This window comes from Ictidomys tridecemlineatus, chromosome 1, assembly GCF_052094955.1.
Source record: "Ictidomys tridecemlineatus isolate mIctTri1 chromosome 1, mIctTri1.hap1, whole genome shotgun sequence".
In the NCBI taxonomy this organism is placed as follows: Eukaryota; Metazoa; Chordata; class Mammalia; order Rodentia; family Sciuridae; genus Ictidomys; species Ictidomys tridecemlineatus.
Window position 1 is genome coordinate 69,232,242 of NC_135477.1, and position 27,068 is coordinate 69,259,309.

At 39.3% G+C, this 27,068-nt stretch overlaps 1 protein-coding gene and 1 long non-coding RNA gene across 4 annotated transcripts in view; one reads left to right on the forward strand and one right to left on the reverse strand.

Moving 5' to 3' along the window:
• Sgms1 (sphingomyelin synthase 1) overlaps positions 1-23,947 on the reverse strand; it is a 241,629-nt gene extending 217,682 nt beyond the window's left edge. For 2 of the 3 annotated variants that reach the window (XM_040273817.2, XM_021735877.3), the window contains exon 1: positions 23,849-23,947. The gene's annotated coding sequence lies outside the window, so the exon portion shown is untranslated. Of the gene's footprint in view, positions 1-3,555; positions 3,671-23,848 lie in introns of those variants that run through there. The other variant, XM_040273816.2, reaches the window with a different exon arrangement.
• On the forward strand, positions 11,638-24,304 carry LOC144376039 (uncharacterized). Its single transcript, XR_013436041.1, has 2 exons — positions 11,638-11,833; positions 23,858-24,304. It is a non-coding gene; the product is annotated as an uncharacterized LOC144376039 (long non-coding RNA).
• Positions 24,305-27,068: the final 2,764 nt, after the last annotated feature.

The window sequence follows — 27,068 nt, forward strand, 5'->3', positions numbered from 1 at the left end:
AAATAGGACTGTGCTTACCTTTGTGGGGTAGGTCATGATTGGGAAGAGTGGAGATGGGGAGTTTTTAGACAAGCAAGCCCTTCTAGTAGGGGGCAAATGTCTGTCTCAGCCTGGGTGTTAGTAACTTATTTTCACTTTGTGATCATGAGCTTTTGTTTTATACACTTTTTTTTCTTTAGTTGTAGATGGACACAATGACTTTATTTTATCTGTTTATTTTTATGGGTGCTAATGATCGAACCTGTTGTCTCACACACACCAGGTGAGCACTCCACCACTAAGCCACAACCCCAGCCCATTGTTTTATAATAAAAGTACAACATTTATAAAAGGTACTTGCAATAAGATTTCATCATGAGACCAGTACACTAGCTTTTACACTGGGGATCACATGTCCCTGATGGCCACTGGGCCAACCAGACCAAAAACACATGGAACAATCAGAACTCAGCAATGTACCCACTGGAAGTGACTTACCCCATAGCAGAGTCATTTGTTTAGAGAACTCTCCAAATTCTACAACTCAAATGTAAAGTAGCCAACATGGCACTTCATAGCAAGAGAGAACATATGAGAATTAGAATTACTAAATGTTAATTGATTGCAATAAAATAATGTTTCACCCATTGTAAAAAAAAAATGTCATAAAGTGCTGAGAATGAGACAAGGGCAAATAAGTAGAGTATTTTAAAAAGCTAGGTTCATGTAGGTTGGACTAGTCCTTAGTGCCTCTGGGCCTCTCCTCATGCTTAGCAGGCTGTACTTTTTGCCCCCTTCCTGACACTCCCTTTTCCACCCCTTATCACAGTAATATGCAAATTGGGGAAAGGGTTAGCATAAGTTATTTCCTTCTTTTCCGACATGGACTTTAACAATCTTTTACCCTCCAAAACTTTTCACTTGTCAGTTTTTTACTGAATAAACAAGTTGCATATATATATATGTTACCTATTCTTTCCTTCTCTCTAAGTAAGTACTGAAGGGGCAGAAACTGACTTGAGAACATAGTACCCAGCACCTAGCAGGCACACGCTAGGTATTCAGAGGATGGACCCTGAAAGAAGTCATTTCCAAAAACTATGCTGTCAAAAGGTGCTTACACAGAACCACTGTGTCAAAACCATCTGTATTGACCCTGAGGAATTTCCTGCTGTGCAAGGCAGATGACAATGTAATGCACGTCAGGGCAGCACTGAGTTGGAACATCTCTTGGAATAGAAAGTAAACAGCAACCTTCAGGTCAGGGAAAGGATTTGTGATGCTGCCATTCATGTTACAAGGAAGATCAGCTGAATGGGAAATGGGTAAGGGCATAGATTTGGGAGCCAGGCAGTAAGGAATTAAAATTTCAACTCCAGCAGGTCTTGGGAATGGCACAGCCTCTGACTTCTTTGCCTCTAATAGGCTTTGAACGTCTCCATTCTCTTACTTGAGGAGTGATTTAAAATTTAACAGAATGGGGTCCAGCATCTGAGTCGTCTGTGTTAGAGATGATCACTAGTGAGAGAATGGCCTCCCACTAGTGGGAGTGGTTCATTCAGAGATGCTGACAAGCCCATTCCTTCTATCCCTGCCAGCCGGTGTGTGCCCACGACAATCACATGCTCCCTCCCAGGACTCCCAGTCTGAAGTAAGCAACACAAAGAGACAAGACAGAGAAGGCACTGGCATGGCATGAAAAAAACTATACATGCAGCATCTGACAGTGCCATCAGGGGTGTCCAGGGCACAGTGGTGGCTCAGTTTTCCTGTGGTACGATTTTTGCAAAGGTTCTGGCAACCTAGGCTCCTCTGGTAACTGCTGGATATTCCTGCAATGAATGCTTTTTCTGCCTATATTCTTATCTGCAACCAAGAACACATGGACAGGGTGGGAAAATTTTGTCAACCTTTGGCTCTCAGAAGTGCAAGAGGTTGACAAAAATAAAATATAAAAAGAAGTCAAGCTAGAAAAATGATAGCTTAGAAAATGAGACTGAGCAAAGATTTTTACTATAAAAATAGTATTCACAGAGCCTACTTCTCTCTGTTTTCACTTTAACCCTATGATTAGTTCCTTTGTCTTTGAAAGCAGATGCTTTCTCTATTTACTTGACAAAGTGGACGACTCTACAACCAGAAAACATATTGTTTTTCTTTGTTTTATTCTGTCAACAGCTTCTGTGTTCAAATTTCTCTATGATTCTTAAACACTGGAATGCTATGGATTATTAAACCCCTTAGCATCAAATACAGTTTAACAAATGTTTATTAAAGGGCCAAGTCTCTGTGGTATATATTTATAGCTAAACTCACAACAAATGGGGAGATGTCAATCCAAATGCAACTGAAAAATTTGTAATTAATGTTTAGAAATTTTTATTTTTAAATAAAAAACTGTAATAATTTTGTGAGTACTCCAAATCATATTAATACATTCTAATGGTATAAAACAAAAGGTTCTAAATGGTGACCCATGAGTGAAATGCAGAGCACAAACAAGGTTTCTCTGTCCCATACAGCGTCAGTGTTAAAGATTTAAATCACTTACTTAAAAATTTGGATTTCCATGAAAGTTGGAAGATCTCCCCTCACACACACCTCCACCTGGGCTGCCACCTGGCAACCAGGAAAAGGTTCCAAGCAGCAGCTGCTCCTATTACAAGGGGCAAGGGGCTCCCTAGTGTGTCACAGTGCCCAACCTCCGCTTATCTAACATCCAACCCACTTGGGCAATTCACATGACCCAGCTGGCCCTGAGAGACATTTCCTTTGGGATTCTTGTCTTAGATACATAATAAAGTGGACTGAAGAAAATATACAAAGATACACACATATTTCAAATGCTTCAACATTTCCTTTTCACAGGGAAAAATTAGAGAAAATATCCTTTCCTACTTCAATTAAATGTTCCCTGGACTTCCCAGAAATAATAAATTTCCAAATCACTACGTAAACAAATTAAACACTACTTTTCTTATTTAAATGTTTTTAAGATCTGAAAAAAAAATGTTATTATGCTTCCTCACTTTATTCATATCACCTCCTTTTTTTTTTCTGCGGGAAAGAGTTTGAGGACAATGTGTAGTGCGTTAGGGGAAAAAAAAACAGTTGGGATAAGAATCTCAAAGTTTTTCAAACACATTGGCCTTGACCATCACATTTCTCAAATATACAAACATCCCAATTTTAGTTACATGCATATATGCTTATTCTTTAAAATTTTCTTTTCCTCCTATCCAAAGATGGCAAATAAATGTTCTCACTCTTTTTGTTCTTACATAGCACTGAATTAGAGCTTGAAGAGAGGAGCCACTCACTGATGCTTGGTAACTGTATGGATGCTTGAAGGAAGAAAGGAGGGAGAGAAGGAATAAACACTCAAAAAGCACAGAATAACATTATTTCCCAGCCAAAGGGAGCCGGCGGGATCCCTTGCTACCTCCTCTCCAGTTCCTCCAGCTGTGTGAACTGCTCTCCTTTACTGTATGGAGACCACACCATGGTAATCCCCATCACTCCCATTCAGTTCGACTTCCTAAAACCCTACTAAAAAAAATTTTAAATAGCACTTACAAACACATGTTTATAGTCCTTCGATCACTTTTCCCCCAAGAGAGAACAGGCTACACACTGAGGTGGTGTTTCTTTGTCCAAAAGAGGTGAGGGCTTTAAGTGCTGGATGGGTCTCCTGCAGACACAGTAAATGGTATGCACTGAAGTTTGTTTTTTCAAAAGGGATGAACAGTAAGGATGAATTGAGGAGCCTGATATAACACAGAGAACACAGATTCAGAGCCAGTAAAAGGTTTTTTTCTACCAGGGAGGGAAGCAACAGCACATGCTCATAAAAAGCATGGAATCAGTGCTTCGGCCACTCCTATGCACCCTGGACTGGTGGCTCTCCCTCCCAGACTCTTCATGTTCCCTCCTAAGGGCCCCAAAGTGGGATCCAGCACCCAGTGTGCCACAGTGGCAGCAACGGTGCTTCCTCTTCTGCCTGGCTCTTTTACATGGCTGCCTGGTGACCTTCTAGGAATATATGGTTACATTTATTAAAACAAGTTTCATCAACAAAGCACTGCTAAGTGTGGGCTCTCCAGGGAAAAGAGACCATGAAAGCTAATGAAAAGCTCTTCTAGGATTCCTGGGTTCTTACTCCCAGGGGGAAGCTCTAGAACAAGAAAAATATTAGCCTCATAGTCATTTATATTGGAAACAGCTTTCCTCACTTGCAAAAAAAATTCACACAACAAACATCGCACAGTCTTGGTCCCTCAATACTGAAGGTGGTAAAGGACTGGGGCTCAATTATGTCAAATCACTTAGCACAGCAGAAACTCTTTTCCAATACATCTATTATTAAGCCTCAGGCCTATCCTTACATTGTCAATGTTTCAAAGAAATGAATTGTGTGGACTTCAGCTATTCTGGACACTTTTTTTAATTATCCTGAAAAATAATCCGTCGGCCTTTGTTTTGGTAGTACTGGGGAGTGAACCCAGGGTTTCACACATGGAAGGCAAATGCTCTACCACTAAAGTATGTACCCAGGCCTCTTTTAATTTGAGACATGGTCTCACTAAATTGCCCAAGATGGCCTCAAACTTGCAATCCTCCTGCCTTCACCTCCTAAGGAGCTACAATTACAGGCATGCACCACTGTGCCCAGCTACACATGGAATTCTTTTAAAAAGTGAAAATAAAAACCCAGTGAGGAAAGGAGAAACACCATCAAGGTTCTGCATGCTACTGCTCCAAGTTCATGGTTCCAAGTTAGGCTCCTCATAGTTGGATCCTTTAATTCTCTGCTATTTTAAATGAAGGGTAGGGGAAACTGATTCTACCTGTGATCCTTCTGGACAAGCTCAGTGCCAAGACAGCTGACAGTATTTGCCACTGGCCAGATTTTAACTAAGTCTAACATCAAACACCAGTTGTCCCTTGTGGACCAATGCTATGGTCAAGTTACTAACAAAAAGAAAAACTAATGACTGCCTAATAAATTCAGTTTGTTTTACAAATATTTTCTCCCTGAGTGTCCATGAGGGAAAGTAAACCTGAAAAAGTAAAAATATTAAGACATGTGTCTTGGTGAAATGACTTTGCCAATGCCAGGCCCATCACAGTCCCTGTCCCAGAAAAGCATCATGAACAAGTCAGTAGCAATTTTAATAGGTAAGATTTTAGGAGAACAGAGTGGACCTTAAGTAAAGCCAAAGGCTTAAAAGCCAAAAGAACTAAGAGAAGCAATTGAAACCTGGATGCAATTCAAACAGCCTGGCAGCTTTTCCACTTCCCTGCAAGGAGCACTATGGCATAAGGGAGGGTGGCACAAGGAGAGCAGCACCAGTACCCAGCACATCCCAGAACCGGGGCACAATTATAGCATAACATACAAGAGAACAATAATAACATCTGCTATTTAGCACTACCATGTGTGCAACCCTGTACTACCCACTACATTTATATATATATATATATATATATATATATATATACATATATATATATATATATATATACGCACACACACACACACATATATAGTGTATGTGCGTGCATATATGTACATACATAACAGATAGATAGATAGATAGATATAGATATAGATATAGATATATGCACCATATTTACATAAAGTCTTACAAATAAATAAACACACACATACAATGTCTTTTAATCCTTAAAATAACCAAGGCAAATGATATAAACCACTCTACAGATGAGTTAAGAAGGTTAAGTAACCTACCTGCAGTCACAGTCAAGAAGCTTCAATTTGCACCCAGATCTGTCTGTCTGTGCTTTTATATACCAAGTCACTCTTCAACTAGAAAAGAATTAAGAATTCCCTAGCCAACCAATCACACTACCTCCCCTGTTCAATTCAGGTTTCAGGGCAAAGACCTCCAAAGCTTGGGATGCTGTTCCTGGGAAAAAATGAAGGAGTTCCTGAGACCACCACCATGGAATAACTTTATAAGAAAGCATACTGGGTTGCTACAGTATGCAAGATAACTCACCCACCCACCACAGGTTTCCCAAACAATTTGAGCCCAAGTCTATGCAGCGCTGGAGGCGAAAGGGGACTCATCTGTGGTTTGTTCCTCAACATTCTCATTGTCAACAGTATGAAACCCCCAATTCCCTGCTGGTGAAGTGACATCATTGACCCTGTCACATGAGGTCTGAAGTGTTCAAAAGGTCTCTTCAGGCTTGGGGAGGGGGCCTCCCACCAGATGCTACTCAATCATGTCTAAAGAAAAGGTTCTGAATGATAGTATGTTTGAGGAACAGTTTCTACTGTTGAAAATAGGACTCTACACCTTGCCATAATTAATAGGAAACACAGGACTGCAAAGAAGCCTGGTTGGTTGTTTCTTGCCCTATACTTCCACTCTCTTTTACTGTTATTATATGTAATAGTAAAATAAACTTAGGACCCATCTCCATTATTTAAAACAGAACACAGACCAGGGTTTTCAACTCGAAGAGAGACCCCTCCAGAAGACCCAGACCAGGCTAGCTCTCCTCTGCGAACTCTGCCTGCCATCACAGCTGCAAGTAGCACCATGTTGGGGGTCCCAGGGAACACCTTCTACTGGGAAGCTTGGACCCTAACCACATGATCATCTCAGTGGACACAGAAAAGGTACCTGACAAACTTCAACACCCTTTTATGATGAAAATAGCCAACAAATTAAGTACAAAAGGAACTTACCTCAACACAGTGTCAGCCATGATCAAAAAGCCCACAGATAACCTCACACTCAATGGGAACACCGGAAAGCTTCTCTAAGATCCAGAATGGATAAAAATGCCCACTCATACCACTTGCAGTCAATATAGTACAGGAAGTCCTAGCCTACACAGGTAGAAAGGAAGAAGAAATAAAAGCCATCCAAATTGGAAAGAAAGAAGAAAAATCACCTGCTTATATGTAGAAAATGTTGAAGATTCCACCAAAAAACTATAGAAGTAATAAGCAAATTGATTAAAGCTTCAGGATACAAAGAATTAACATCCCAAAAAATAAGTTGTGTTTCTATAAACCAACAGTGAATGATCCAAAAAGAAAATTAAGAAAACAATCCCATTTACAATAGCACCAAACAATGAAATTCACAGAAATAAACCTAACCAGCTAGGCATGGTGGTACATGTCTGTAATCCCAGAAACTCGGGAGGTTGAGGCAGGAGAATTACAATTGAAGCCAGCCTCAGCAACTTAGCAAGATCCTTTATCAAAATGAAAAATGAAAATGTTAGGGATATAGCTCAATAGTACAGTGCCTCTTGGTTCAATCCCAGGGAAAGAAGGAAGGAAGGAAGGAAGGAAGGGTGGGAAGGAGAGAGTGAAGAAGGAAGGGAAGAACTTAACCAAGGAATGAGTCTTAGACACAGAAAACTAAAAACATTGTTGAAAAAAAAAATCAAAGACACAAATAAAGACACCCTATTAAGGGATAGGGTTGTGGCTCAGTAGTAAAGTGCTTACCTCGCACATGCAAGACCCTAGGTTCGATCCTCAGCACCACATAAAAATAAACAAGTGAAATAAAAGTATTGTGTCCAACTACAGCTAAAAAATAAATATTAAAAAGGTACACCCCATTAATGGATTAGAAGAATTGATATTGTTAAAATGTCCATTCTACCCCAAGCAACCTATAGACTCAATGCAATCCCTACCAAAATCCCAAAGATATTTTTCATAGCAATAGGAAAAAAAATTCTAAAATTAGTATAAAACCACAAAAGACCCCACATAGTGAAAGCAATCTTGAGCAAGAAAAACAAAGAACAAAGCTGGAAGCATCACATTTACTGATTTCAGAATATACTACAAAACTACAAAAATCAAAACAGAATAGTACAGGCATAAACACAGACATATAGAGCAACTGAGCAAAACAGAGAGCCCAGGAAACAAACCCATACACACAGTCAGCTTATTTTTAACAAGGGTGCCAAGAATACAAAAGGGAGAGAAGTTAGTCTCTTCAATAAGTGGTTCTGGGAAAACTGAATATCCACATCTCAAAGAACAAAATTGGACTCGTATCTTACACCATACACAAAAATTTTCTTAAAGTGGGTTAGAGATTTGAACACAAGATCTGAAACCTACAATTCCTAGGGGGAAAAAAAATAGGGAAATGCTCTTGACCTTGGATTTGATTATGATTACTTTGGTATGACATCAAAAGCACAGGCAAGAAAACAAACATAAGTGAGATTCCATCATATTAAAAAACTTCTGCGCAGCAAGCTGGGCATGGTGATGCACACCTCTTATCCCAGCAACTCAGAAGGATGAGACTGGAGGATCACAAGTTCAAGGCCAGCCTGAGCAATTTAGCAAGACCCTGTCACAAAACAAAAAATAAAAAGGGCTGAACTCAGTGATAAAGTTCCCCCTGGTTCATTTTCAGTAGTGAAAAAAAAAAGAAAGGAAGAAAGAAAAGAAAACACAGCTTTTACCCAGCAAAGGAAACAATCAACAGAGTACCTAAAAAATAGGAGAAAATCTTTACATCCCGTGTAAGAGATAAGGAGTTAATATCCAGAATACATAGAGAACTCCTAAAGCTCAATATCAAAAATAAATAACCAAATTTTAAAACAGACATTTCTCCAAAAAAGACCTACAAATGAACAATAGGTATATGAAAAAATGCTTAACATCAGGGAAATGAAAATTAAAACCAAGAGAAATCACTTCACATCTGTTAAAATTACTATCATTAACAAATGTTTGTGGGGTTCTTGGGAAGGCACAGCCCTTTGCTCACTGCTGATGGAGATGTCCAATGGTGCAGCAGCTCTGGAAAGCAGTTCAGAGGTTCCTCAAAAATTAAAACCATAACCGCCATATGATAACACAGCAATCTCACTTCTGGGTATAGATCTCTCCAGAAGAACTGAAAGTAGTATCTCAAAGACATAGCTGCATTCTGTGTTTACAACAGCATTATTCACAATAGCCAAGATATAAAAAGAACCCAAATGCCCACCAACTATGAATAATGAAAATGTGATACATACACACATTGGAACATTATTCGGCCCTAAAAAAGAAAATTCTACCACTTATGACAACATGAATGGACCTAGGAAACATTATGCTAGTGAAAAAAGTCACAGAGGGACAAATACTACACGATTCCTCTTATGAGGCACTAAAAATAGTAAACAAAGGAGTGGTGGCTACCCAGAGATGAGAGGAGGGTGATACGGAGAGCTGCACAAAGGGACATTGAAACAAATGAGTAGGCTCTACACACCTGCTGTACAACAGGGCCTAAAGTCAACAACATGGTATTGTGCACCTAAAATTTAAACACTAACTTCATGGTTAGTGTTCTCAGTCCCCATCTTGCCCAAAAAAGGGGGTTGGCAGATGGACCCAAGGAAACGTTTTAAAGTGGTAGATTACCTGGGTTGTGGTGATGATGCTAATACAAGTGTATACATGTGTCCAAACTCAACAAATTGTAGGCAATAATTTTCTGTGTTTTTGTACACAAATTAAACCTCAATAAGGCTTGGGGAGGGGAGGACAAGAAAGCTATGGCCCAAGTTTAAACAAAAAGCATTTGTAATCCCTCCTAAATTCAACAGAAAATCAAAAGAAATCTAAAGCACATTAGTATAACTGTTCATCTCAAGTTTCTGGTCCTCCCAGAGCTGTTCTATTCCAGGGCCCCAGCCCCAGTCTACATCCCGAGGAGCACCACCTTCACAGGCCTGGCTTACCCCTGCCTTTCCTTCTGGAACTCCATTTCCATGTTAGTGAAGTGTAACTTTCTCCTTTCCTTTCCCAACAAAAGCCACGTGAAAGACGAAAACTTCACCAGCCACCTAACTAAGGCTCATTCAGTCCAAGAGATGCCCCACTGTGAAGGTGGGTGATGGGCTCACCTTGGAGGTGAGACCCAACTTCTTTAAATATGTTGACCTGCATCATGAACCAACAGGAAATCTCCCCAGGGTGTTGTAACTGTGGCCCCCACACAAGGCACGACCTGCTGGGGGGGGGGCAGGGGGTCTCCTGTGAAATGTCAGCAACCTCTGAAACCCCTCACCAAGTGCGCTGACCTCAGAGCCTCTACAGAGTCACCTTTGTCCCTGCTGTGCTCCCACCTGCCACCCCAGCTGCAGCTGGAAGAGCACACCCCTTTTGGCAGAATGGCCAAATTCCATAAATGCCACTCCTTCTTCTCATCCCCCTCCAGAAGCTGAAGGAGTTCTACAATAGATAGAATATTTCATTCACACTGCTGAAGAACAATTTTTCCCATACAGAAACTGAGTGGGTAAATTCTCAACCAGATGAGGGGCCTTATTCATGACAATCTCAAATGACAACTCTGTTATCTGTCTCATAATAGTTCACATATTTTTTGAATCACAAGTTCATCTATACCACAAATTTAACACTTCATTTCTTGACAGCATTTCTGACATCAGCCCTTTTCACTATCATGTATATAAACGATAAGCTTCTGCTAATATAAATTCACTAAAGAATAATTATCACACAGCAAGTGCCAACACCATGTTGGCAACAGAATTTTATACCATTGTTGTCTGGGGGCATATAATCTGAACCCACTTGGAAACTCTTGAGTGTTTGGTTCTTTTTTGGCTCCTCTACCCAGGAATCCATAAAGACTGCACAGAGCTGAGACAAGCTCTGGGAGTGAACTAGTTCTAACAAGCTCAGAAACTGGTGGCTTCTGCAAATAGTACTTTCCCTTTGCTGGTTCTCAGGATTTAAAAGAGTCTTCTGAAAGACTCGGGCTGCTTCAGTTAAGCTGAGGGGAACCAAGGAGATACTGTGCTCATGCTTGGGCTACCGCTTTCAAAGTGGAAGTGTGGCACAGGCAGCAACTGTGATAATCAACAGGGATGACAAAATGCAGGAAACCCAAGCTGAGCATTGGTCAGCTAACCTATCATCATCTGTAGGGTTCCCTCTTAGCAATAAAAACCCTAGCCCATGTCTGCTAAGGAAAGGACACAGCTCCTGCAGTTCAGGGCACTAACATCTAAGGAAGCAAGGAGACAGGAGGCTGGAGATATAGCTCAATGGTAGAATGCCTGACTTGCATGCATGAGGCCCTGGGTTTGATCCCCAGCACACCTCCCTCCTCCCCTCACCTCAAAAAAGAGCAAGGAGACAGGTTTGGAGTGCATGAGGAAGAGACTGAAGAAGTATAAACAAAAGGAGGAGCTAGTTGCTAATTAAACAAACAAAAACAGGTCCCTTTCTTAACATGCAGCAATTCATAACTTTACAACCAGGCATTTTTGTAGCATTGTGCTTCCTCTCAATTATAATTCAACCTCAAGACAATAACTAAACTATAGCTAGATGGTTGATGGCTTCAATAAACAAGAGTAAGTGACTTCCTAAAAGTAGGAAACCTATGAGTCTGATTTCCACCAATGTTCAGAGTAGGAATAGGCCAATGTGTGTAAGTGGAAAGACGTTTCTCCGCACACAGCCCTGTAATCCCTGTGTCCAAGAAGCACCTTGGGCAAGCTTCCATGGCCATCAGCATAAAAACAGAGGTTTTCCTTTCCAGGTGGTAAAGTCAGAGCTATTAAAGAGCCGCTCCTGTGCAGAGCTGCAAGGGGTTGAACAGGACTTCTGTTATGTAATCATTGCCAAGGCCAGGAACGACCATCTTGGTTACTACACAGTGGCTAAAGCATTCCTCCAACAAGCTGCGCTCTGGTGAGCTGGAAGGAAGCAAGGATATTTGAGAGGATCTTCCAACATACGGTGAGAAAGGGAAGCAACGGAACTCAGCACTACAAGGGACAGATGATGAAATAATCCAAGGTCAGTAAGCCTACACTAAAAAGAACCACTTTGCCCTCCTAATGCTGCTTAATTTTTCCAGTGACCTGCTATCAGAATTAAGGCTAATAATAGTTTTTTTTTTTTTTACCTACTCTCTGCTGGTCTGAGTTTCAATGCTTTATTAGAGCATTTACTAAGGATCAAACTCACAAATTCAGCCCCGCTGCCTATGCCTTGTTTATGTCCAATCTCTCTGGCTTGCAGGAATGCCCTTTTTGTGGGTGGTCAAGGACAAACGGCATTAAAGCCTATTGTTTGGCTTTTTATGTAAGAAGGCTTAATGTGTCAGCTGCATTTTAATCTAAGGATTATATGCTTAACTGTCAGAAAATACCTTTTAGAAACATCAATAACGATTGTTTTTACTATTTGCTACCACAAGGCCCAATTATTATTTATAAATTTATTGGTACTTTAGCACCTGAAATAAAAACCTTCAGCTGAGAAAAAGAGGCAGCTGCTGCAGAGTTAACAAGAAAGCCAAGATCTCTGCTGAGACCATCTAAATATATATCAGGCCTTAAAATAAAAGAACACAAGCTAATGCTCACCACTGCAGGTATGCGTTTGATCAAATGCTGCTGCTACAAATCCTGACCTGGATTTTGTGTGTCTGCAGTTGGTCTATTTTGCTTGTTTTAGACTTTCATATTAACTGCAAGTCCCATGAACACACATTTAGTTCCTCTTCAAACCTCAACACAACAATTTTCTTTTTTTTATACCTTTTTTTTTTATTTATTTTTATGTGGTGCTGAGGATTGAACCCAGTGCCTCACACATGCAAGGCAAGCGCTCTACCATTGAGCTACAACCCCAGCCCCCAGTTATTTCTTTTTAAAGGCATATAAGCCCACAAGGACAAAGATAACAGGAGCAGATATTAAAACGTTCACACACAGGATGGCAACTGATGACAGACCCAAACAAGCCAAATCTTCCAGCTTGAAAGCCTCATTCTTCATCATGAACAGACACTTCAGGATCTTCAGACACAGAAAGAAAAATGTCTAGCATGAAAGACATAAGGGGTGGAAGCAACCTGACAGAAATTGAAACTATGCAGAAAAGAAAATTTCAAAAAGAAAAATATTAATCTGCTTATCAAGCTAAGAAACTATACTGGCAAAATAAAAGCATTCGGCAAACAATAACAGAAAAGTGTCAGAAATTAAAAACATGGTATCAAACATGAAAAAACTTAATAGAAGGATTGTTAGATAAACTCCAAAAAATACCCTAAGAAAGTAGCTTATAAGGAGAGATGGACAAACAAAAGGAAAGATGTATAGTCACGGGATAACTCAACACTTAACAGGAATTCCAGAAAATAAAGGGAGGGAATGAATAATAAAATACTGTACTTCCAGAAATTTTCTAAAAATTAAGGATGAGTTTTCAGATTGAAAATACCCATTTGGATCTCAGCACAAGAAATGAAAGTGTACCCTTACCAAGGAATATTATTGTGAAATTTTAGAACTGATGATAAAAAGAATTATGAACACCAGAAAAAGATAAGAAAAAGAAGACACCTACAAAGGACCAAGAATCAGTAGGCTTGGGCCTTCCTACTGTCAACATTAGATGGACAAATGGTAGAAAAATGTGCAGTGCCTTCATTATTCCACAGCTTGGTGATTTCCAACCTGGAATGACATTCTCAGGTAATATAACAACTAAAAAGTCTTACCTCCCATTTGTAATTTGTTAGGAAGTTTCAGAAGGTGTGCTCTGTCAAAGTAAGTGAATAAAATAAGAAAAATGAGAATATGGGATGAGGGAAAGATGGAAGCCAATACAAAAGCAGATTTCTTTTAGAAATCCTCAGCATGGTACCAAAGGCGATTCTTGAGATGTGCCACGCAGCAAGCCTACAGAGCAAGGCTCTAGGTGAGAATTCTCCAAGATGAAATTGAAAACATCTATGTGTGTCAAGGCACTGAGAGGAAATCCACATGGAAGGCTGCTCGAGGTTCAATTAGTGATCCGTGCAAGGAAAACTTATTTTTTAAAAAACAAAATAATTATTAAATCCAAGGAGAACTAAATGTGTATACAGGACAGTTAAGATATATAGAACATCTGTGCATCCTATTTACACAGTAAGGTAAACACTAGATAAGAAATGGGCTAGTGGGGCTGGGGTTGTGGCTCAGCAGTAGCGTGCTTGCCTAGCATGCATGAGGCACTGGGTTCAATTCTCAGCACCACATACAAATAAATAAAATAAAGATCCATCAATAACTAAAAAAATTTAAAAAAAAAAGAAATGGGCTGGTGAACAGCAGAAACAGATAAGATTTTTCCTAAGCAGCCTTGTAGAACTGCATAACCTTTTTTAAAAATCTAAATTTTAAAAAGAAATGAATATTGCAATCCACACTTTTTTTATTTCAGTGCTTAGAAATCAAACCTAGAATCTCATTGTTATGCTTTAGAAATGAATGTCCCCCAAATGTTCCTGTTCATGCAGGAATAGTCAGAGGTGAGATGATTAGATTATGAGAGAGTTGTAACCTGATCACTCCATTCTAGTTACTTGGTGGTAACTGAAGGCAGGTGGGCATACATAGCAGGAGGAGATGGGTCACTGAGGGCATGCACACGTTTCTTTCTTTCTCCCTCTCTCTCTCTCTCCCTCTACCAGGCAACCCCTCCCCCCTCTCTCCTGACACTGTTATGAGATGAGTAGCCTTCCTCTGCAATGTCCTTCCACCATGATGCTCTGCTTTACCTTGGACCCAGAAAGTACAGTAAGCCATCTATGGATTGATACCTCCAAAACCATGAGCCTCAAATAAATTTTCCCCCTCTAAGTCCTCTAAATTGTCCTTGTCAGGTATTTTGGCCACAGTACTACAATGCTAACTAAAATCCTTATGCATGCTAGAAAAGAATCCTATCACTGAACTATATCCTTGGCCCTAAAATTGTTCTCTGCTACACAACCTGACAACTTAACAAAATACATCCACATGTCCAGTCATTCAAACTCAGCACAACTCTACAAGTCATGTTATACACTTTACACAGAAGAGAAAACCATCTCAGGGAAGTTAAGCAACCTCCCAACATGACATAGAAAAACAATGGGGCAGAGAAAGGACTAGAAAGAGCACAGCATGCACAAAGGTTAAGTCTGAGGCTTACAATGGCTGATATTAATATTGTGGGTAGGAATCTAGAGAGAAATGAGCTGAATCAAGTTTGGAGTTCAGTGGTTCTCAATCTTGAGAGTACATACAAATCACATGATCTTCTATTTAGAAGAGTTATCTAAAGTAGTCAAATTCATGAAAACGAAGTAGAATGGTGGTCACCAGAGGTTAGGGGGAGGGAGGACAGAGGAGTTTTCAATGAGTTTAGAGTTTCAGATTAACAAAATAAAAAAATTCTAAGATCTGCTGCACTATCCTTTGAATAGACTTAGGACTACTAATGATAAACTTTAAGTTGTTTTTCAGTTCCACTCCCAGTTTCAACTTGGGCCATCTGGATAGAGCCTAAGAATTTTCTCTTGTTAACAAGTTTCCAATTGATACAATGCTACCATTCCAGGGACCAAATTTTCAAAACCATGGCTGTCCAAAGGTTCTAAATACTGAATGCACAGGAACTTTACCTGAGACCCTAGATCAAGTAAAAAATGTACAGGGTGGGGATTGGGGCATATGAATGGATGTGGAATGCTTTTAAATACCTAGGGTGATTCTAGTGTTCAGCCAGTCTGAGCTCTGCCCAGTTGGCAGCACAGGGCATGTCACTGCTAAGACCTGTCACTACTTAGCCACATTCTGGCCGTGCCTCCATTTCCTCATCTGTAGAATAAGGACCACAGAGTTATTGAGAATATTAGATAGGATAACCAACAAAAAAAACATAAGTTGGTGTCCATCACATAAGTAATAGTAACTTCATTACTCTTATTGCTGACATTACAGAAAATAAGGTTGACCCTGTTTTCTCCACGATAAAATGGGGTCAGGTTAAAGGCAATGAAGAAACTATTTATGTTCAATCACAGACTACTCAGCAAGGCAAAAGGCCCCAGAAGGGCTAAGAACAAAGTAAGCAGAATTAAATCTGAGAATCTGTTATGATTCCCACCTGCATTTGGCAAATTTAGGGTCTTACTACAGAATTAGTAGCTAATCCCTTCACTCTCTGTTATTTGGAATGTAAATATCATTGTAAAAACAGCTGCTACAATCAATACTCAAACACTGCCACCTTCATCTAAAGAGTGAATAAAAACAATGTGGTGTGTTCAGCAAAAGTTAGCCGAAATTCTCAGACATCCACGTGGTAAACAAGTCTTTGTCAAAAGAAACTGAAAAGGAAGGAAAAGACATAGTTCAGATAGGTTTATTCATTCAAGAAATATCTGAGCAGCCCCCAGAGCCCGAGCACAGTCACACTGGAGAAGAAAACTGCATCTGCAGGGCAGTTTGTCAGGCCATGAAGCGGGTGGGTCTGGACAAGAAGCAAGCTTTGTGAATACTGAATAGCCCCATTTTTCCTCAAAAGCACAGTAGGGAGAGCCAAATTTGTGTTTTCTGCTAAATTTTTCCTTGCTTTATAGCTGCATATTTCCGAGGTGCATCATGGATTACTCACACTGATACTTCGAGCCACCAATATCTTAAGTCCACAGTAAATACAAAGAAATTATTGTCATAGTCCTCAGAAAGCAACATGACCCTCCCTAGATGTCTGGGTCATATCAACATCTGAGTCCCAAGCCTCCTTCATTAAGCTTTTCTGTTTCGTTTGGGGGGGGGGGGGGTGTTGGGGAGAGGGTACCAGGAATTCAACTCAGAAGAGTTCTACCACTGAGCTACTCCCCAAGCCTGAGACAGAGTCTCACTAAGTTATCCAACTGAAACTCAAACTTGTGATTCTCCTGCCTTAGCCCTCCAAGTCAGTGGGATTCCAGGAGTGCAGCATCATCTCCAGTAGGAAAATACTCTTAAAAGGGATGGTAGTATCTACTTCTAGACAGAACTGGCTAAAGGCCTTGGAAACAGAATTGTGCAACAATACAAACTTCTGAGTCAGTGATTACATCCTCTCACCACACTGACAGGTTCAAATCACCTCCCACCACAAAAATCTTTGTGTTTTTTAAAGCTCGGAATACTGAATGTGATTAAACCAGCAAACACTTCCCAAGTGAGTGAGTGCCAACCAAGATATGCCTGAATGTCCCACCCAGGCATATTTCCACCAGGGTAGAACAATGGCAGTGTGAATTTTGGCCTAATAATGTTCCCCTAAATATACCAGGGGGCATTCTTCACATGGGAAGCCAAAGATCAACTTACTGATAGAATGTAGGTGTGTTCAGGTACTTTTATGAAGCAGGTCTACTTTCTGTGGGTCTTTTCATCTCTGGTTCCTTGACATTATTAACCCATATGCCCTACTGTCATAACACAGAGGGGTCGGGGCAGAAGTCAGGACCTAACAGTGTTGACCCTTACAGCCCACATGACCCAGCTGTCAATGCAGAGGTCAGTACACTCACTCCTCTGCTGGCAAAGCTGTTTTAAAGGTCAAACACAATAACAAGGGAGAGTGAGATTAGTATGTATGAGGCACGATCTGAAGTGCCTCACAAATATCCATTAAGTTGATCTTTCCCAGAACCTATAAGATAAATGTGTTTGTCCCCATAGCACAGTTGAGGAAACTGGGGCACAGAAAGGTTAAGCAATTAGTCAAAAGTTCATACCACTAATAGTGGAACCCAGTCTGATTCCAGAATCCATGTTCCTTATCATTTCTTTATTCTTCCTACCTAATAAATCTTTCAGGTTAAATAAAGAAGATATCTGAAAGTGCTTACAGATCATAAAAAGATACATTAACGATAACTGTTACAATTACTATTTCACCTTTCAGGACCCACTGGCCTTCCTGCTAACTACCTGGATTTACCTCTGGAGGGAACCATTCCACAGGCTTCCTCTCCTGCTGACCTCAGGCTCTAGGGGTAAACAATATAAACCAGGCAATCCAAATCAGAACAAGCCAAAGGCACAATGACTGATCCAGCATTAGGTGCATGACAAATTATGTCCAGGAATGTGGTATCTTGGATGAGCACTTGATGTGGACCTGAAGCTGGTGGAGGTTTTCATTTGCCGCCCATGAACACACAGTCAAGTCAGATTCTCATGACATCAATTAGAGCCCCAGGCAAGCCCCACCTGAAGGCAGTTCCATCCCTAGACTTTCAATATGCTGGTAAGTTTTTTCACTAAAGATGGTAAGAACGGAGTTTTCTGTCACTTGCAACCAAGCAAATCATCCTGATCTCTTTCTAAAACATATTTTTTCTATTAAGCTATATGTATCAGTGCTTCAGTACTTTTCCCTTCCTGAAAATAAAACTTGAAAGACTGATAAATTTCAATCAGATGCCTTTGACAAATCAAGACTTCTGAGTTCTTGACAAGATAACTGCATATTATGGACAACAAAAGATCCACATTTTCTAATAACACAGGACAAGTGATCTGGTTTGTCATCAAATTTGTTTCAGAAAACTTTATTTTTAACCAATGGGTAAAGTTTGCAGTTTCCAGCTTGGTAAAGTAACTGTAATTCTTATTTTCTTTTGGTCTTTTCAATTATTATCTCTTTTCTTTTTTTTAAGAGAGAGAAAATTTTTTAATATTTATTTTTTATATTTTAATATTTATTTAATATTTATTTTTTTAGTTCTCGGCAGACACAACATCTTTATTTGTATGTGGTACGGAAAATCGAACCCAGGGGGGTGCGCATGCCAGGCAAACACACTACGGCTTGAGCCACATCCCCAGCCCTATTATCTCTTTTTTAAACCTAAACCATTATAAAGAAGAATTACTCAAAAAGGTCTAGATGTAGTTTGCAGTGAAATGCTTGTCTAACATGTATAAGGACCCGCGTTTGATCTCCAACACAACAAACAAAAAAAAAGAAAAAAAATTTAAAATAGGATCAAATTTTATAAAATAAAAGAATATGTAAATGGATACTGTATTAGTCCATTTGTCATTACTATAACAAAATACCTGATACTGGATGGTTGGTAAAGAAAAAGAGTCTGAAGGATCAAAAGCATGAAACTGATATCTGCCCATCTGTGGCAATGGCCTCATAGAAGATGGCATCACAATGTCAAGAGCACATGCAAGAGAGATGAGGAGCGCATCCAGGAGAGGGATCCAGCAAAGGTGCCAGGCTCCCTTTCAACAACCCATTCTCAAAGGAACCAACCACTGCATCAATTCTTTCCGAGAATTGATGACCTTAAAAGTCCCAACATTGTCCTTCACACTAAGGACCAAGTTTCTGTCACATGAATCTTTCAGGAACAAACCTTATCCAAACCATAGAAAATATAAATAATTTCTTCTTCTTCAAGCAAATCAACCATATCTAAACTTCATTTATCAAAATTCAGCCACAAAACAAACCAGTTTGGAGTCTGAATCATTGATTGACTGCACTAGCTAATAATCCCTCTCTGTGGTTCCTTCAGGAGTCTGAGACTTCAGAGGAAAGCACCCTCATACAGATCACTGCCTCAAATGGTGGCAAAGAGCATTCCATTTGACGTCTGACAGCCGGGGATGCATTTTACACCTTTGAATTATTACACACAGCTAAGTAACTGCAACTACAACTTCCAAATAAATGTCCAACCTCATTTCCTATAAGACCTCTTGAGCTAAAAGGTCATGCAGCCTTCATGGCTTATGATGGCTCATCGGTATGATTTGACTATTTCCTTTGGGCTGGTCTGAAGACAATCTTGGGGTGAAGAACAGGCAAGTCACCCAAAGCTTAGTGTCTACCCATGAACACATATGAGCACATATGAAAATGCTAAATGGGTTAAAAAGATGCTAAAAGCACATTTCTGCAGGGCATGGTGGCATACCTCTGTAATCCCAGTGGCTCAGGAGGCTGAGGCAGGAGGAAAGCAAAGTGCTAAACAACTCAGTGAGACCCTGTCTCTAAATAAAATACAAACTAGGGCTGGGGATGTGGCTCAGTGGTTGAGTGCCCCTGAATTCAGTCCCCAGTAACCCCCTCCAAAAAAAGCACATTACTTAGAAAAATGTAATAAATGTTTCTGTATTTTCTGTGTTCATTACAATGCCTCCTATAGACTTCTCTGAAGCAGAAATAATCTTTTATGACCTTGAGTACACAAACAGATAAGCATTCCAATAGAGATAAATTTGTTACAGTACATTCCAAACTTTCTTTTCTTGGTTTACTGTTCTTTCTGATGAGGTTATTATTTATTATTAAAGTAGCATACAATTAGAGGTCTATTTGGCCTGCTTTGGATAAGCACTTCAAATGCTCTTCAGCCCTTCTCATACAAGGCTGCTCTCAGGCAGGTCAGAGTTACCACATGTAAATAATCAGGACCCTCAGAACTGTAGTAGTTGGTATGTATGTAACACTATGTAACTCATCACTGAAGTACCCATTAAATTATAGGGAATAAGTGTTTAATCAAATTTATAAAACTAATGAAGACAATGGACATATCAGTTTAAAATTGAGGATCTGGTATTTCTATTTCCATATTATTCTTTCATTTCAATTAATAGAAAACACAATCCTAGAATGGAACTTCAAATTCATAAGTCAAAATTTTTACATAAATTTCATAAGGTAAGAAATTTATCTAGTTATCACCATTTTATACATATAATTTAATGGGCACTCTAAATATCTGTTGAATATATGGATGGATAGATAAATGGATAAATGAATGAATAAAGACATTAACATAAATTTAATGGGCTCAATCTATTACGTGACCACAGAGGTTATGATTACTATGTTCTTCTTTTATGAAGTAAAGCAGGAGCTGGCAAAGTTTTTTGTAAAGGGCCATATGGTAAATATTTTAGGCTTTGTGGGCCATATGGTCACTGTTCCAACAACTCAATCCTGGTCTCTTTCGCAACTATTCAACTCTACTGTTATAGCACAATACGTAAACAAATGAGCACAATTGTATTTGAATAAGACCTTATTTATAAAAACAGAATTTGACCACAGAAACATCCAAATCTCATGAGGAACACTTTCTATAATAACCCTTTATTTCCTAAAGATTAGAAATTGCTAAAGTCTCCTGAGAATATACTTTGTATACGACCAGAGATATGAAAAATTGTGCTCTATATTAGTGTAATATGAATTGTAATGCATTCTGCTGTCACATATAACAAAATAGAATAAAAAAATAAAAAGAGAAAGAAATTGGTAAACTCACTAAATTCTGCCCAACATGCTTTGTTGGGTCAAAATTTGGCTGAGGAATATATATCCAGATTCCACAGCTAACATCACTCCCTACTAATCTCAGTCCTGTTATCAGACAGGTCCAGTTAAGTCTGTGCATTTACATCCCTGAATTCTACAGCACAGCTGGTTTCCAGGAGTGTGGCCCACGTCCATAACTATGAAGCCACAACCACAAAATGGGCTCCTCAAGTGCAAGCCCACAACCTTCTACTCTTTGCCCTCCTCTAGCACGTAAAATTGAGCTTTAAATATTCCTTGATGGCACAGTCTCCCCAGAAGAGCTACAGAGAGTAAGAATGGCAGATGAGAATACAGAAGACTAGTGCCTGCAGGGAATAAAGTGAAAGGGACATGGTGAGTCATAGCAAGAGCAGCAGAAATCATGACAGGACTGAAGAAACCATACACATCTCTTGCACATGTGTCTTGCTCTCTTATCAGAAGTTAGAACCTCTCCTTCTTATCCAGCAGAAGCTGGGCAGGGGTTGGAAACCTAAGATCACCTCCACTGTAACTACAATGAGGACAAAATCTTGTTTAATCTCCATTTCTGGTAGAGGGTGCCCCATATACTTACCAGATATCTAGCAGAATAAATAAACTATACTATTCTCTTACAATAGAACACTCTACAGCAATGAAAATCAACAATCCAAAACTATATGCAACAATAGGGAGTAACCTTTTTAATACATTATTGATTTAAAAAAAACAGATGCAAAAAAGTACAATTTGCATTATGTATTACTTACACACTTACACACACACACACACACACACACACACACACGTGGGCAAAAGAAACGCAAGCAAAACTAATGTATACTCTCAAAGTCAAAGCAGTGGTTTTCCTTGGAGGAAGCAGGGTAGTGTCTAGAAGGAGGAATGAGGTTGTGTTGGTAATGTTCTTAACCTGGGTGCTGGTCTGGTCACACAGGTGTGTTCAATTTGTGCAATGAGATTGAGCTACATACTTGTGTGTATTTTCTGTAGGTATGTTATACTTCAAAAAAAAGTTGTTGTTTTTTTTAAATATCCCCTACCTAAATGACCCAGGCAATACTGGACTCCATAAACCCTCATTCATCCATCATTTTTCCGGCTCACTCATCTTTTCAAAGCATAACCATAAAGAGGCCAAAGAATGAGAAAGCAACCTAGATCATTCCAAGCTACCTATGATTCATTCTAAGCATAACCATATAGAGGCCAAAGAATGAGAAAGCAACCTAGATCATTCCAAGCTCCTTCTGAATGTTTCCTTTGAATAACCTTTATTGATATCACTAACCTTTTTTTTTAAAGAGAGAGAATTTTTTAATATTTATTTTTTAGTTTATCGGTGGACACAACATCTTTATTTTATTTTTATGTGGTGCTGAGGATCGAACCCAGCACCCCATGCATGCCAGGCGAGCGCACTACTGCTTGAGCCACATCCCCAGCCCCATCATTAACCTTTTAGTCAAATTGAAAAAGGACAGTAGAAGAAGCCACTGTTGCCCTAAATGGTTTGTTTAGACTTCTTTTAAAATATGCTAAAGATGGGCAACTTCAGTTCATAAATGTCTATAAAGAATGCTTGAAAATATAGAAAGAAACAAAACAATGTTTCAACACACAGGGAACACTTGAGAGAGGTATCATAAATAAACTATCACGGGAACACTTGAGAGAGGTATCATAAATAAACTATCACTGAGATTGGAATGTACAGCCGTCAACAGCCACCCTGCAAGAATCGCAGCTAACTGGTCATGTAATTGGCCGTAATGTGTAATGATTGGGAACTGCAATCATTGCAGAACACATCTTTTAGATTCTATATAAAATTTCAATTCAGGTAGTCAAATTGGGAATCATTTTTACTCTCTCTAATGTTTTAATTTTTATTCTCTCTAATTTTGCTCTAATTTTACTCTCTCTAATGTTGGTTTAAATATATAAATCTCAATTTCATATTATCACTCATAATTTTCCCACATTCTCCTACAAGTTTAGATTTTTTTTAAAAAATCATTTAAGACCTTTGTTCACATTAGATCACAGGCACTGGTGTACTTAAGAATGCTGATCAGAATGGGGTAAAGGCAGTGATCGAATCCACTGACGCAACCATAAAACATCATCCATAGGGGGCGGATAGGCAGATTTCAGGGAATGAAAAAAGTATGGAATCCTTCTCTCTCAGGAAAATTTCACACCTTCATGTTCATGTTTCTTATATCAAACAAATTCATACTGCTTTATCTGTCCATTAATTAAAGCTGTTTAAATTTTTTAGTCTGACTTTATTTTTATCAACTATGAAGGGAACATAAAGTTAGACCCTTTACTAGAAGCTATTTAAATAATTCTGTACCACAGAGTTTATGAATATCCTAAAATATCTCTCAAGGGAGAACATTATTATTTTTAGGAATTATGGCCCCAAGCATTTAGGAGAAATTCATATGTCTGTAAATTACTTTCACACATTTCAGCCAAAAAAAAAAAAAGTATAAAACATACACACACACACACAGAAAAGGTAGCAAAAATACTAATAGCTATTAAATCTAATGGTAGTAGGTACATAGGAGTTTGCTGTACATTTTTTTAACTCTTTAGTATGTTTGAAAGTTCTAATAGTAAAAAGCTGCTACAAATTTTTTTTTTTTTTACCTTTCACAGGGATGGCCGTCTTCTTTCTCCTACTCAAAACCAAATGGTTAAATATGCCCAAATGCACATTCAGGGGTCGCTCATGCTGCCTTCTTCGCCCTGCAAGAAGAAGCAAAACAACATGCTATCACCAAGGATTTTTATTGTTAGTGCTATTTCAGTTGATAAAACGTACTTAATATATGGCAAGCATCTAGATTAAAATACTGCTGTAACGTTTTTTAAAATAGAGAGAGAAGTGAAAAGAAAAAAAACTGACCATATATTGAATGTGATAAATCAGCCCCACCTAATCAGGATATTCTAGAACAAAAGAATATCTCAGGAACTTTATTTTTAATATTTATTAAAATATGATTGATAAATAAAAGTTGCATGTATTTAGGGTACAGAATGTGATGTTTATATATATTTTTTCACTGTGAAATGATTGCCATAATAAAGCTAATTAACACATCCATTTTTTTGTGGAAAGTACATTCTACAAATGTGTAATGAAATCTACTCTCAGCAAATTTCAAACATGTGATACATTGCTATTGGCTTTAGTTATTGTGCCACATTTCAGGTCTTCTATGCGTTAGAGCTGCAAGTTTGTTGCAGAGAATTTCTTTTAATTCACATAACTTCAGGGCAGTGACACAGCCCAAATATTCCCTCAAACAAAAACTGGCACAGTAAGAACCTGAGCTTCCCTCTGATTTTGGATATGAGACCATACTTAGAAGGCATCCACTTGACCCTCTTAGAACCATATTGAAATGGCTAAACCACCCCAAATCCTTTCAGGCAAAAGTGTTTAGATCTAGCACGCTGTACACTCAAGCACATGCTCTAGAGCAAGGAGGCATCATGGCCTGAAATTTGTAATCAGACTGCTACCACCATAGCTCCTGCTTTGGTACCGTCTAGTACATTCGATCCTCCCCACAGCCCTAAGCAGAGTTTACTGATCCTATGATACAGAAAAGGGAGCCCAGTGTCAAAGATAATGTATGAGCAGAAAGGAAACTCCTGCTTACCCAGGCTCAGGATCTGACTCACTATATGGAATGTCTCCACCCCACCAATGTGAAAACCAACCCCAGCACCAAATAGCCAAACAACACATTCACATAAGAGAAATGGGGGTATGGGCTACAGTTTATTTTCTGAGAGTATATATTCATAATCATCTTAATAGTACCACTAATTCTATCATCATTGCCAATTACAATACTTATTACCAGTGAGTATACTTCCTTTGTAGATCACAATAACCTTAATGTAATTTTGGCATTGTATATATATACATATGCACTTCATTTTTCTCCCTTCTTTCTCATAAAAGCACCATTGCCCAACTGAAGTGAAAAGCAAGCATCACATCATACGCCTATTGATTTTTATCTTTGCCATAACCACAGGCAGTTCTCTCTTGCTATTGAGGACTTTCATTTTTTATAATGCAAAATACAGTACAATTTAAAAAGCAGAGAAACATCACCACAAATAAAGACAAAAACAGCACCAGCACTGTAGGGGAGGATGCAGTGTCACTACACGATGGCCTGAAGAGGCACTTTGCTAATCACCAAAAGTCTGCACTCACAAGGTCTGGGAGATATCTGTATCTCTATGTTTAACATGTTCGAGGGAGGGGGGGACAAAAGCCTGAGGAAAGCCAGTCAGGGAGCCCCTGCACCGGGTTTTTGGTCCTGTTATCTCAGCTTGTTAGCATGATTAAAAAGCCAGAGACCCTCATCAGGCTGCTCCCTCACCTGAAGGTTGGAACACCTGTTCCAAGGACATGGAGATCTACAAAGGAGAGACAATGTGACTTACCACCTCACAAACTGGGCACACTGGACCCCCCAGGAATACCTTACCATGCAGCTAATGCCTTCAGCTGCACAAAATAAAGGGGAAATGCATGAAGTACTTTCCAGAAACATCACTCTTACTCAAGATTTTGGTGGGGGAAGTTTAAACAAATAAAGAATTTAAAGTTTGTTACTATTAAAACAAATTTATGTTGTGGAGTAAAATGCAATAGCTGCATGAATTAAGCTAAACACCTATCCTCAGGTGCCTAGATCATTTCCAGCTTGGCTGTAGAAGTGGGGAAAGAAGATGGATTCTCCATTCTTATGAAAGAAGGTCTTGGGAGAAAGCAGGGATCTGAATATCACAATGGCCCCTGTTCTGGAGAATTCTCTTCAAAATTAGTTGTCCCAGACTCACCAGATGTAGGCACAGGCAAAATGAAGTCTAGGCACACAGAATCCCATTTCTATATCACATTTCCTGGTACAAGTATTACTGAGGTTTGTTTCCTGATGTCCCGCAACAGGTATATTTCTGTCACACAGACTCATGCCACTCTGGTTTTATATCACTGACATTTCTTCTACCCCATTCACTTCTGGCACATTCACTATTAGCAGTAACTCTCATCTAACTGAACGTCTATAACATAACTATCAAAAAAATGAACTTGGGCTGCAGATGTGGCTCAAGCAGTAGCGTGCGGCCCGGGTTCGATCCTCAGTACCACATATATATAAAGATGTTGTTTCCGCCGAAAACTGAAAAATAAATATTGAAATTCTCTCTCTCTCTCTCTCTCTCTCTCTCTCTCTCTCTCTCTCTCTCTCTCTCTCTCTCTTTCTCTTTCTCTCTCTCTCTCTCTCTTAAAAAAAAATGAACTTGGGGATGTGGTTGTAGCTCAGCAGCAGAGCCTAGCAGGTACGAGGCACTGGATTTGATCCTCAGCACCACATAAAAATAAATAAATAAAGGTATTATGTCCAACTACAACTAAAAAAAATTTTTAATAAAGAAATAAACTTACCAATTTAGTTTATCTATAAGATGGCCCCCAGTGATCCCCACCTCCAGTATTCCTGTATTCACCTAGCCAGTCCCCTTCCACACTGAATAGCTCTGGCATGTGTAAAAACCATCATATTTTGAAATGGTGAAGTGAGACCTCAAAGGCTAGGTTGAAAGACTCTGCAGTGTCCATCTTATTCTGTCTTGGGAGGGAAGCTGACTGTGGTGACATGAGGACAGGTAAGCTGGTATCTCAGGCATCTTCCCAAGAACCAGCAAGGAACCCAGCCCTCTGAAGCAGCCTTATAAATCATCTTGGAGGCAGAGCCCCACTCATTGCTGACCACAGCCTCATGAGAGACCCTAAATCAGACTACCTGACCAAACTGCTCCCGGACTCCTGACC